The sequence below is a fragment of the Pygoscelis adeliae genome, unplaced genomic scaffold (genome assembly GCF_000699105.1).
Source record: "Pygoscelis adeliae isolate BGI_AS28 unplaced genomic scaffold, ASM69910v1 Scaffold4, whole genome shotgun sequence".
NCBI classification, from domain to species: Eukaryota; Metazoa; Chordata; class Aves; order Sphenisciformes; family Spheniscidae; genus Pygoscelis; species Pygoscelis adeliae.
This window is the reverse complement of record NW_008824986.1, coordinates 15,412,892-15,422,453: the sequence shown is the minus strand read 5'-3', so window position 1 is coordinate 15,422,453 and position 9,562 is coordinate 15,412,892.

Sequence of the window (9,562 nt, the reverse complement as noted above, 5' to 3'; positions counted from 1 at the left end):
TAAAACTCTGTCATCCTCTTTTGAATTCCGTTCCAGGTACATGTGGGCCTTGGGAAAGCACGGAGCAAAAATGCTGTGTCGCTTCTGGGGGGACGGGAAAGCTGGCAACAAAGTAGAACTGAAAAGGATGAGGTGTGTCTGGTCCATTTCTTACCCTGCCCTTTTCATAAGAAAGATGTCCTGAATGCTTTAGTGCCATTTCTCTGGGACATAGGATTATTTTAGATATTTCAGAATTAAGTACTTCAAAGTCAGATCTGCAGCTGAGTTGCATGCATTAAAAACAAAATACATAATTTCACAGATGTCACACTACTTTTAGTGGCTTCAGAACATGATTTTACAGCTTAAAAGGAGGGGGAGTAGAAAAGGAATGGCAAGAGGTAAATGCATATTTCGGTTGTTACATTTTTTAAATAGATGAACTCAGGTAATCATGTAAGAAAATACATTAAGTATTCTAATGGAGAAGAGGTAAAGAGAAAGGACACAATTTTTACTACCTTTTCTGTTTCTTTTAGCGCATAAAACAATTAGCTTAAATACATAATTTCAAAGCTTAAGAAGCTTTTATGTGGAAATGCATGAGAGGTTGTTACTGTATGCTGATGTGAAAAAAGGCATTTATTTTCATTTCAGCAGTTGAAATGATGCCCTTCAAAAGGCAGTCTTTTGTTTTGCTTATATTGAATTGCCGTAAATCCTTAGCATAACTTATTCTTTTGTGAGTGGTGTGTTCATATTAAATCATTTCCTGCAGCTGGCTTTTCTAGGCGTCCACAAAACTGTTTAAAGTTCTGCAGGTACATAGTATGCATTCCCAGTGTAAACGGAACGTTGTGTACAAACAGTAAATATATTTAGAAAACAAGATTAATTATCTGTAATCTTTGCTATGCAGATTGCTCTTTTAGTAAAACGTTATCCAGACTGCATTAAACCTAGCTGTTGCTTTGCTGCATTGCTTCGTATACAGTTTCTTCTTACTTTTCTACTGTAATTTGACAAAGGGCTCTGGCAGACTGTTGATTTCTTGTCCAGGTGATTAATTTCACCCAGCTGCTGCTCATACACAGAGAGATTACTGGCTTTAACTTCTGTATTTACTAGTTATGATTTCCTAGTACAGTGCTCAGCGCCTCTGCCAGAAACTGCCCCCAGCAGCGCTAGCAGAAAGAACTGTGTGTCCACCTCATCTGTCCCTTTCATAGATTGGCATGTAAAGCGTTGACGGTGCAAGTTTTGTGCAAATAAACTAGACTGTATTAGGAGAAGACCGTATGTCTCGTTGTGTTGCTCAGCTGACCTCCAGCAAAAGATAGAGTGGGCAACAGGGGATAGTAACGTTCTAGTACTCCTCCCTCCAAGGAAGAGTCGGTGGAAAATGACAGCGAGGTATATGGGTACGTAGCGAACTTAAAGCATCTGATTATTTCTCTTGACCTCAGTGGGAGGACTCTTGCCCTGTTTTACTAAATTATGTAAATTATTACTCACTGAATTAAGGCCTTACATATTTCATTTTCACCTGTCATGTTTTTTGTTGTTTTTTTCTTTTTTTTTTATTTTAGTAATGCCAACTGATGGATTGAAAAATTGTATTGCTTTTTACAGGAGAAAAAAAGTAAATATTAATGGTGTGGCACAACACTTAGTTGTTCCATGTCTAATGAATATGTAACAGTTCTATTTTCTACTTAAAAACAAACACACAAAAATGGTCAGAATAGAATTAGTGTTATTTTTTAAAAATGTGTTTATCTAGGAAATGCATTTCTCTAGAGAGTGCTATTAAAGGCTGTGCAGAATGGATAAACCTATTTGTTGAGTGCATTGGTGATCTGTTTCTAGAGTTAAGAACACGTAACTCTTATTGAATTGTATACCATTTCCCTGCACCAGTTTTATCTGTTCTCCTCTGCTGTGTTGTAGATGTTCATTACTGGAAAGAAGAGCATAGTCATGCAATCTGAGTTAGTATTCAGCCATTCCTTTCTCTCAGTGGAAATAGAGAGTACTCATCCCCACTCTGCCCCCCTGCATTAACGAATCCAGGCTGGTCCTTCAGAACTGTATAGAAACAACCCGGAAATAAAGCATCGTGCCACAGAGAAGGCAGTGTATGATTAGGATTTGAGGAGATGAAATTTATCTAGAGGCAGAGCATGTTTTATGGCTGCAAAGGAAGACGAAAGTCCAGCGGGATAGCCTTTCCCATGCACATGCAATCTGATCCTCAACACACCAAACCACACTTTTCCAAGGAAGTGCATGTTTTAGAAGAGCATCCAGCCGTTGGATCACGGGAGTAAAGCTCCCACCGTTTTTCTGTGTGTCAAAATAATTGGGTAAACTTTCCGCCTCTCCTTTGCTAAAGGAGCTCAATGATTCTGTTTTACTCTTTCATTGCAAGGCTGTTTTTTAAGCCCTTCAATCAGCTCTTGAAATTTCCAGGTTTTGGTGACTGGTATACACACCAGATGTGGTTGGGAGAGCTCCTCTGACACTCCCTTTTGGTTTTCTTCGCTTGTTTAGTTTGGAGGGGAAAAAAAAGAGGGAATGCCTGGCAGCATCCCTTTTGTTACAGGTAGAGACTTTCTGCATTCTGCCTGTTCTAGTGTAAGATAAAGCCGGCAATGGGAGAGGGCACTCCATGGCTGAATCTCTCCTGGAGTGCCTTTCCAATCGCCCTGTGTAAGAAAACCACAACCTTTCTCTTGTCACTTCTGGAAGATGTGCATGCTTGTTTTTCTTTAGTTGGACAGCCTTCTGCTCCTTGGTACCCAAGAATCATTTATCTCTCCCTGCAACAATGCAATGGTTTCGTAACTGGCCCAAGGCTATGAAGCAAAGTTGCAGTCTAGGGATGTTGCTGACTGTGGTCCAGAAGAGAGGAAAAAATTGGCCAGGAGCAAGTAATTGTTGAGTGGCAGAAACAATTGGGAATTCTTGGTAAATCAAGAAAAATGGCTAGTGTCTGAAAACACTGGTGTGGTACAAGACTGGGAAAAAAGTGTGCTTCGGCTTTCTGAGGTGTTTTTATAGCACTTAGCTTTGTTCTTTCTTAACCATGTTACAGCACTCTCAGAAACATGGTTTTATTGGTATCAAGTCAAACCCAGTTGCAGGTTTTGTGAAGCTCAGTTGATACAGCATTTATTTATTTTCTGGCAATCTTTTATGTATTTATAAATCCTTAAATAAAACGCAGTAGGTAGTCAGCAGATTTGAAATTCAAACTTGCACGTGCACCTATTCCGGTGCACTTTCCAAGGGCCTCAGCTCCAAGAGGAGCGAGTACCCTGTGGGTCCCCTGCAGCTCCTTTTTATGGGGCGCAGAGTAATTGCTCAGGATAGCATGGGCGTTTTAAGGAAGGGGGTGGCCGTGAGGAAAAAGAATTCTTTAGACTCCATGTTGGTACGTTTAATCCTTCAGTGAGGAAAATGTTTTTCCAGTGTTCATTTTGAAGTAAGGTCAACCCAGCGACTTTTTAATTATATATAAGCCAAGCAGCATGCTTCATCTTCCTTTCTGGAGATTTATTTGACCCAGAGAGACCAGTGAGGAGCTGTTGTCAAGGGAAGAAAACACTTTGTGTTGCACAAAACTGATACAATACTGGATATGTGCCCACGATGAAAGACATTTTGGGCTACGTTCAGGTTTACATTTACCTGAATTCATTGACATAAAGGAATAAGAAGCTTTCTGATGTGTCAGCTTGTTTCATTTCCCAGAATGTTTTCTTATTATGGGGGGTTACTTCACTGTAATAATTATAATTTAACTCCATTGCTGTGTGCATCACAGTGTATGACTGTAGAGAGAGACTCAGTTCTTGCCCCTAAAATGTACGATCTGTACTGACTACAGCATAAGCATCTGACCTGATGAACTGAATGGTAAGCTTCAACCAAGCACGGCTGCTTTTTTTATTTTGTATGAGTATGAAAAGCCTTAAAAAGAAAGTGAGTATCAAAGAATGATTTGGAAGAGGAAAAAAATATTTGTGTTTTGAAACTTTTGCTTTAGCAAATAAACCTGTCAGTTACCTCCCAGGGTTAGCAGGGAACTTTCCGAAGCACAGGTTAACATCTATTTAGAGAGGAGGATTCTTAGACACGGTGTTGAATATTCTGGTCATTTTGTTCAATGAACTACTGCACTGTGGGCCTGACTGCCAGCTAAGGGGTGGTTCCTGACTGGGGTCCTGTTGAGTCACAAATACTTAATTCGAGTTCGTGTTTCTGTCATGCTGAGTTGGTCAGTATGTTGGCCGGTTTGTCAAGGTTACAGCCTGATGTATCAAAGCTTGAAAGCTGCCACACAGCTGGCTGAATGTAGGTGATCAAAATTAGCTCTGTGGGAAAGCTGCATCTTACCAAAGAGCACAAGGCGTAAGAGTAGGCAGAAAAAATGTGCGAAGAGAAGGGAAAATTTAGTTTTTCCTTTAAAAATCTATTTTATTATCATTTATCTGGCTTTGGTTGATCAAGCTTGTGTTAGTCTGTGCAGTCTGTTGCAGGCTGAAGGCAGAATGAAAAGAAACTGCACATTCACAAAAGTTCTCCAGGTCAAAACTATGATGGTTAATTGAAGAACTGTCAGTGTCGTAAGCGTGCATCATGTAAAGGCGCTTTTGAGTATTACTTAATACTCATCTGCTCATCTGCTTTCACAACTGAAAGTTCTTCATCTGCCCAGGTACACATCACAAAGGGCAAGCCCTGGAAAGGAAGATATTATTATTATGCTTTAATTTTAGAAGCAAATGGTAGAGTCAGGACTGTTGACTCGTGGTCACAAGGGTGTCAAGCAGGGCTTTAAGGCAATTATTGAGGCCTTTAGTTCACTTAGACTAGGATCTGGCATGTGAATGTGAGACAGCATTAATGTGAAACATTAGTGTTCCTTCCCAGACTATGTACATATCACAGCAGACGATAATTTTTACCTCTCCATACGTTTCCCTGTTTAAATAGAAAGCCAGGCATATCATGAGGAGAGGAAATAAACATCCATGTTTATGGATGTGAACTCTTAACAGCAACTAAGCTCAACAGGTCACTTAGACGGGCTGAGATTAGCAGTTACCTGCATCATGGCTCTTGTCACGAAACTGAAACGCAACTTGCAATATAATTTAGGATTCATGTACATATGGTTAGTGGAAATATAAGCTGGTATCTTAGGGCAGGAAATGCACTTTTTTGTATAAAACTATTTTTAAAATGTTTTTGGGACTAGTTTATAGTTTAGTGTTATGCGCCTTAAAGCTTCCAGCTTGCATGTGATAGAGCCAAATTTGATCAGAACACCACCCTTTTCAGAGCATGCATACTGCTGTGCTCCCCTCACCCATTAACTAATTGTAAAATATCTGCTTGTCTCTTCTTGTAGTTAGATCAGTTTTAACCAGTTCTGCTCAAAATTGTCTGTGTAACGCCCAAATGTTTCCATTGACTTCACTGACATTATTCCAGATTTATATTGGTATGATGTAGAGCAGAAATCTGCCCCGGAGAACGTGGAACCCCAAAGGCATTCACTTAAATCCATTTTTTTTAATAATAATAAGAAAGATGTTGAAGTTGAATGTCATTTGTCATTGTCTCCCATTTGCTTGTATGTAATTATAAAGGAGGAATGCAAAAAAGCTATCCTATTAGCTGTTAGTTCAAAAAGAAAGCCCAGTGCCTCCAGGAATATCTTTCTAGCAGTAGTCTGATCTCTGCAGGTTACTGTTCGGAGTTATTTTAAATCAGCCTATCCTTAGGCTTTGCTGGCTGGAAGTACCTGTTATCTGCAATCCCATTTAACTTGCAACTTTAAAACATAATTGAGGATATTATTTCAAAGTACGGTGCTTTCTGAAGCTCCATTTCTGAGAAGGATTTCGCACTTTAACAAGTCGTCATCTGATGCAGTGAACACTGACTTTCGTCCTGTTTTCGGTAAAGGTAAAGTTAAAATGGAAAGGTTCTGGCATTCTTTAAAATGTTCCAGCTAAATATCCTTTTATGTTTCTGTGGTCAAAAATGCAGATGAAATTTAAAAGTCTGTCTTGTATTATTTTCTTTAAAGAAGGGACTTGCTAAGGAGCAAATTATTCCATAAGCAGTTCATTTTTCTCTGCACTACTAAAGTTCAGGCATAAGGACTATTCTTTTAGTGTCACATATTTGTATTGCACCTCTTACTTAGGGATACAAAAATAATTTGCAAATGTTAATTAAGGATTCCACCCCAGCCAAGTGGTAAAACAGCAACAGATTTTCCCTGGGAAAAAATGAGTTCGGAGATGGCTGGCAGATGAGCGGTACGGGGTCCCAGCGATAAGGCTGGGTACTGACTTACTGACCTAACCTCACCTTACTGTTCTGTGTCTTTGCCCTTCCTTTACCTGCCTCTTTAGTTCTTGCTTTTTATGGCAAAAATAGCTTCCCAATGTGAACAATAAGCCCTAGTTTCATTTTGGGTTTGTAGGTACACCATAACGTAAGTGGATTTTTGCTCGTGGATTTGCCATGGTGTAGCTGCTGGTGGATCTCTGAGAAGAGGCAACTCTTGGGCCGGCAAAGCTTAGGCTGAGCTTTATGTTGCGTTTCCTGCGCAATCTGGAAGGCAGGCCCGACCGCAGGGCATTACGGCGCAGCGCCTTAACTCCGTCTCTGCGGCAGTGAGATTGACCGTGCTCGGTTCTTAGGTGTCTACACAGCCTACTTCTCTACTTTTGAAGGTGATCTGTGTGTCAGGCAGGGGTGAGAATACCTTTACGTTATACGTGTGCTGCTGTGAGCAGCTGGGGTGAGGTGCACTCAACTCTGCAGCTGCAGAAACTGGGGAAGAGTCTTCGGCTGGCTGCAAACTCGGTGCCTACAGTCCTGACTCTGGTTTGTGTTCTGCCACGGTGCTCAATTGTTATCGTGCCTAATAAGCACTGAGAAACGGCCTGTGTATGCTGTTTTCTTTGTCAGTAGTCTAAGGAAAAGCTTGTAATCAGCTTGTGATTAGCAGGTAGTGAATTTTGCTGAGCAGTGAGGACAAATAGCGAGGGATTTTGTTATTTAAAAGAAAGGTCTCTGGTACCTGCACGTAACAGCTCTGCAGTTACACCACCGAAGCATGGACTACCCTAGGTCAATACAGCCAAGACAAAATGCCATCATGCAGAGGAGAAAGGCAGGAGAAACGCAAAGCTGCAAATCCCTGTGGTGTCAGGCTCCTAGGGTGGGAAGACACGGAGCAGTTCCTGTCTCTGAAGAGGAACCAGGGAAGAGCTCTATGACCCAGCCCTCGCTCCCCTGTCAGACCACCTGCATTGTACAAAATGTGGAAGAAGACACGTATGACCTGTAGGAGCCGCAACACCCTGGAGCATCAGGCTGGGTAAGAAAAAGGTTGAAGAACTCTGGAAATGTGTGGGTGGTGAAGGGTAAACTTCAGAGCTGTTCCATCAGCAGCTGCAGCTTTCACCCAGCAGAACATGGAGCAGAAACTTGATGGCTGGAAACTTGTTCTCTGGTTCCTAACATCCTCGTGGCTGGTTTCTGAAGGGGTCTGACCTGGACTCCCTGAGGATCTTCTTCTGCCTTCTCCCTACCACAGAGAGAGATTTAAGGCCTGTAACGAGTTTATGCGTTATCCTGGGGGAAAGGCCAAAGTTCCTCCTAGGTTCACTGCCGGGTTGCAGGATTGTGTTTTCTGTTAGGAAGATTAAATTCAGGCTCTACAGATGACATCTGCAAGCAGAGTTCAAAGGTCAGTCTAGCTTAGATCTCTTAGTTCAGGTCCTAACCTGCAGCTCCCTTAGCCTGCTGTCGATGCCTGGGGCTGGAGGCTGTTGCAAGGTTACGCTTGGGTTTAGGCCAGTGCGGGCGGAAAGAGAGGGAAGGCCAATAGCATGTGAATCACAGAATGTAAAACTTGGATTTTTCCTATGCTCATGAGTGTGATTCTGATTTTGCAGCCATGGGAGTTATATCACATAAAGTTCAGGTGGTGAGACTAGATTTTCTGGAAGAGATAAGTTGTTCGGTTTTCATTTATGTAATACTGGAATGCAGCTATGCTGAGGGTTTTTGTGTCTCTTCATAGATACTCAGAAAGTGGAGATGCTGACCCATCAATTGTACCTGACAGCACCGTTACAGAAAAACCTCTTCTTTTCTGTCAGTAACTAATATATACTGGCCTAGTTTCCTCCCAGCAGCTGCACAGCATGGCAGCAGCAGTGTAATTCAAATCTAAATTTATGAATGTCTGTTAAAGTGCGAGTTGCACTCTTATGCACTGCTTGTTCTCAAACATGTTAAAGCAGTTAGAAAATAAAGAAGCGGATGGAAAGAAGGCTCAGTAATGTAATAATAATAGTGGAAAGCACATTTTCCCTTCTAGTCGTCTAAGAAAAAATGTGTTAAAAGATTCTGAAAGAGTGATGAAAGCTTGCTGCTGTAGTACATGGCTCAGAAATTTTAGAGGGGGAATGTTTGTCCGTGAAGACATTGCCTGCTTCTCAGTCAGAAGAGCTGGTGAGCTCAGCTACAGCAGCAAAGCATAATCAGTTCTGTACTCCTTTTTATTCAGAATTATGGTTGAAACCATCAATAACCTGGGATGCAAAGACAAGGAAAGGCTTCAAGTGGTCGAGGACAAAAAGCTTTCTGAATACTTTTGAAAATCCCAAACATTAACCATCACAGTCCTTCTGCTAACTGTTCCCACGCACTAATTATAGCTAACCTGTTTTGGCAGTAACTATCTTTGACCCTCTCTAGGGTGAATTCTGCACCAGGGGTTCCCCCTGGAGCACATTTCCTCACGCCCTCTGCTATGGCAGTGTTATTTCCCTACCTCAGCACTTACTCCTCAAAACACTTTCTGTTTATAGTGGTTTATAGCTCTCTGGTTCTCTCCTTCACCCTGCTCTACTGTTTCTATACATAATATTTTTTTTTTTTTCCCGTCTTTGCTTGGCACTATGTTTTGCCTCTGTTGGGGTTTTTTTGTTGTTGTTGCTGTAGTAAGGGCCCAAACAGCTGGATTTCCCCTTTCCTGAATCTACTTGTATTGCCTATTTTTCTTCTCACCTTAATGAGCACCATACTCCATAGGTTTTCCTGTACAATACAGGGTAATTGACAGGGATTCTCCAGCCTTTTTCTTAAATTATGCTACCCTTAGCTGTATGACTGTTGTTATTTACCATTTTTCTTTCTCCTTATCGTTGGCTCCAAAAAGACAAACAGGGCTTCAGTTGTGATAGGCATTGCAGAGACAGATAGAGACTCTGTGTCAAAGAAGCTGAACTTGACTGATGAAGGATGGGAGGAAAGATAGGGCCCAGAACGGTGGGGTAGCACTGGTCGGTGGTGCTGAGGAAATTTTCTGACACCTGATCTGGTGCCTTTTAACACTGTATGCTGATACATAGCACTCCAGTCCCTGAGGAGTTAAAGTAAAAATAATAATATGTGTGAAGGAGGAAAATATATTCTTAGAGATGTGTTCCAATATGCACCCATCTACCTGGGAAAATGGGAGACTGAAGACAAGGCAGTA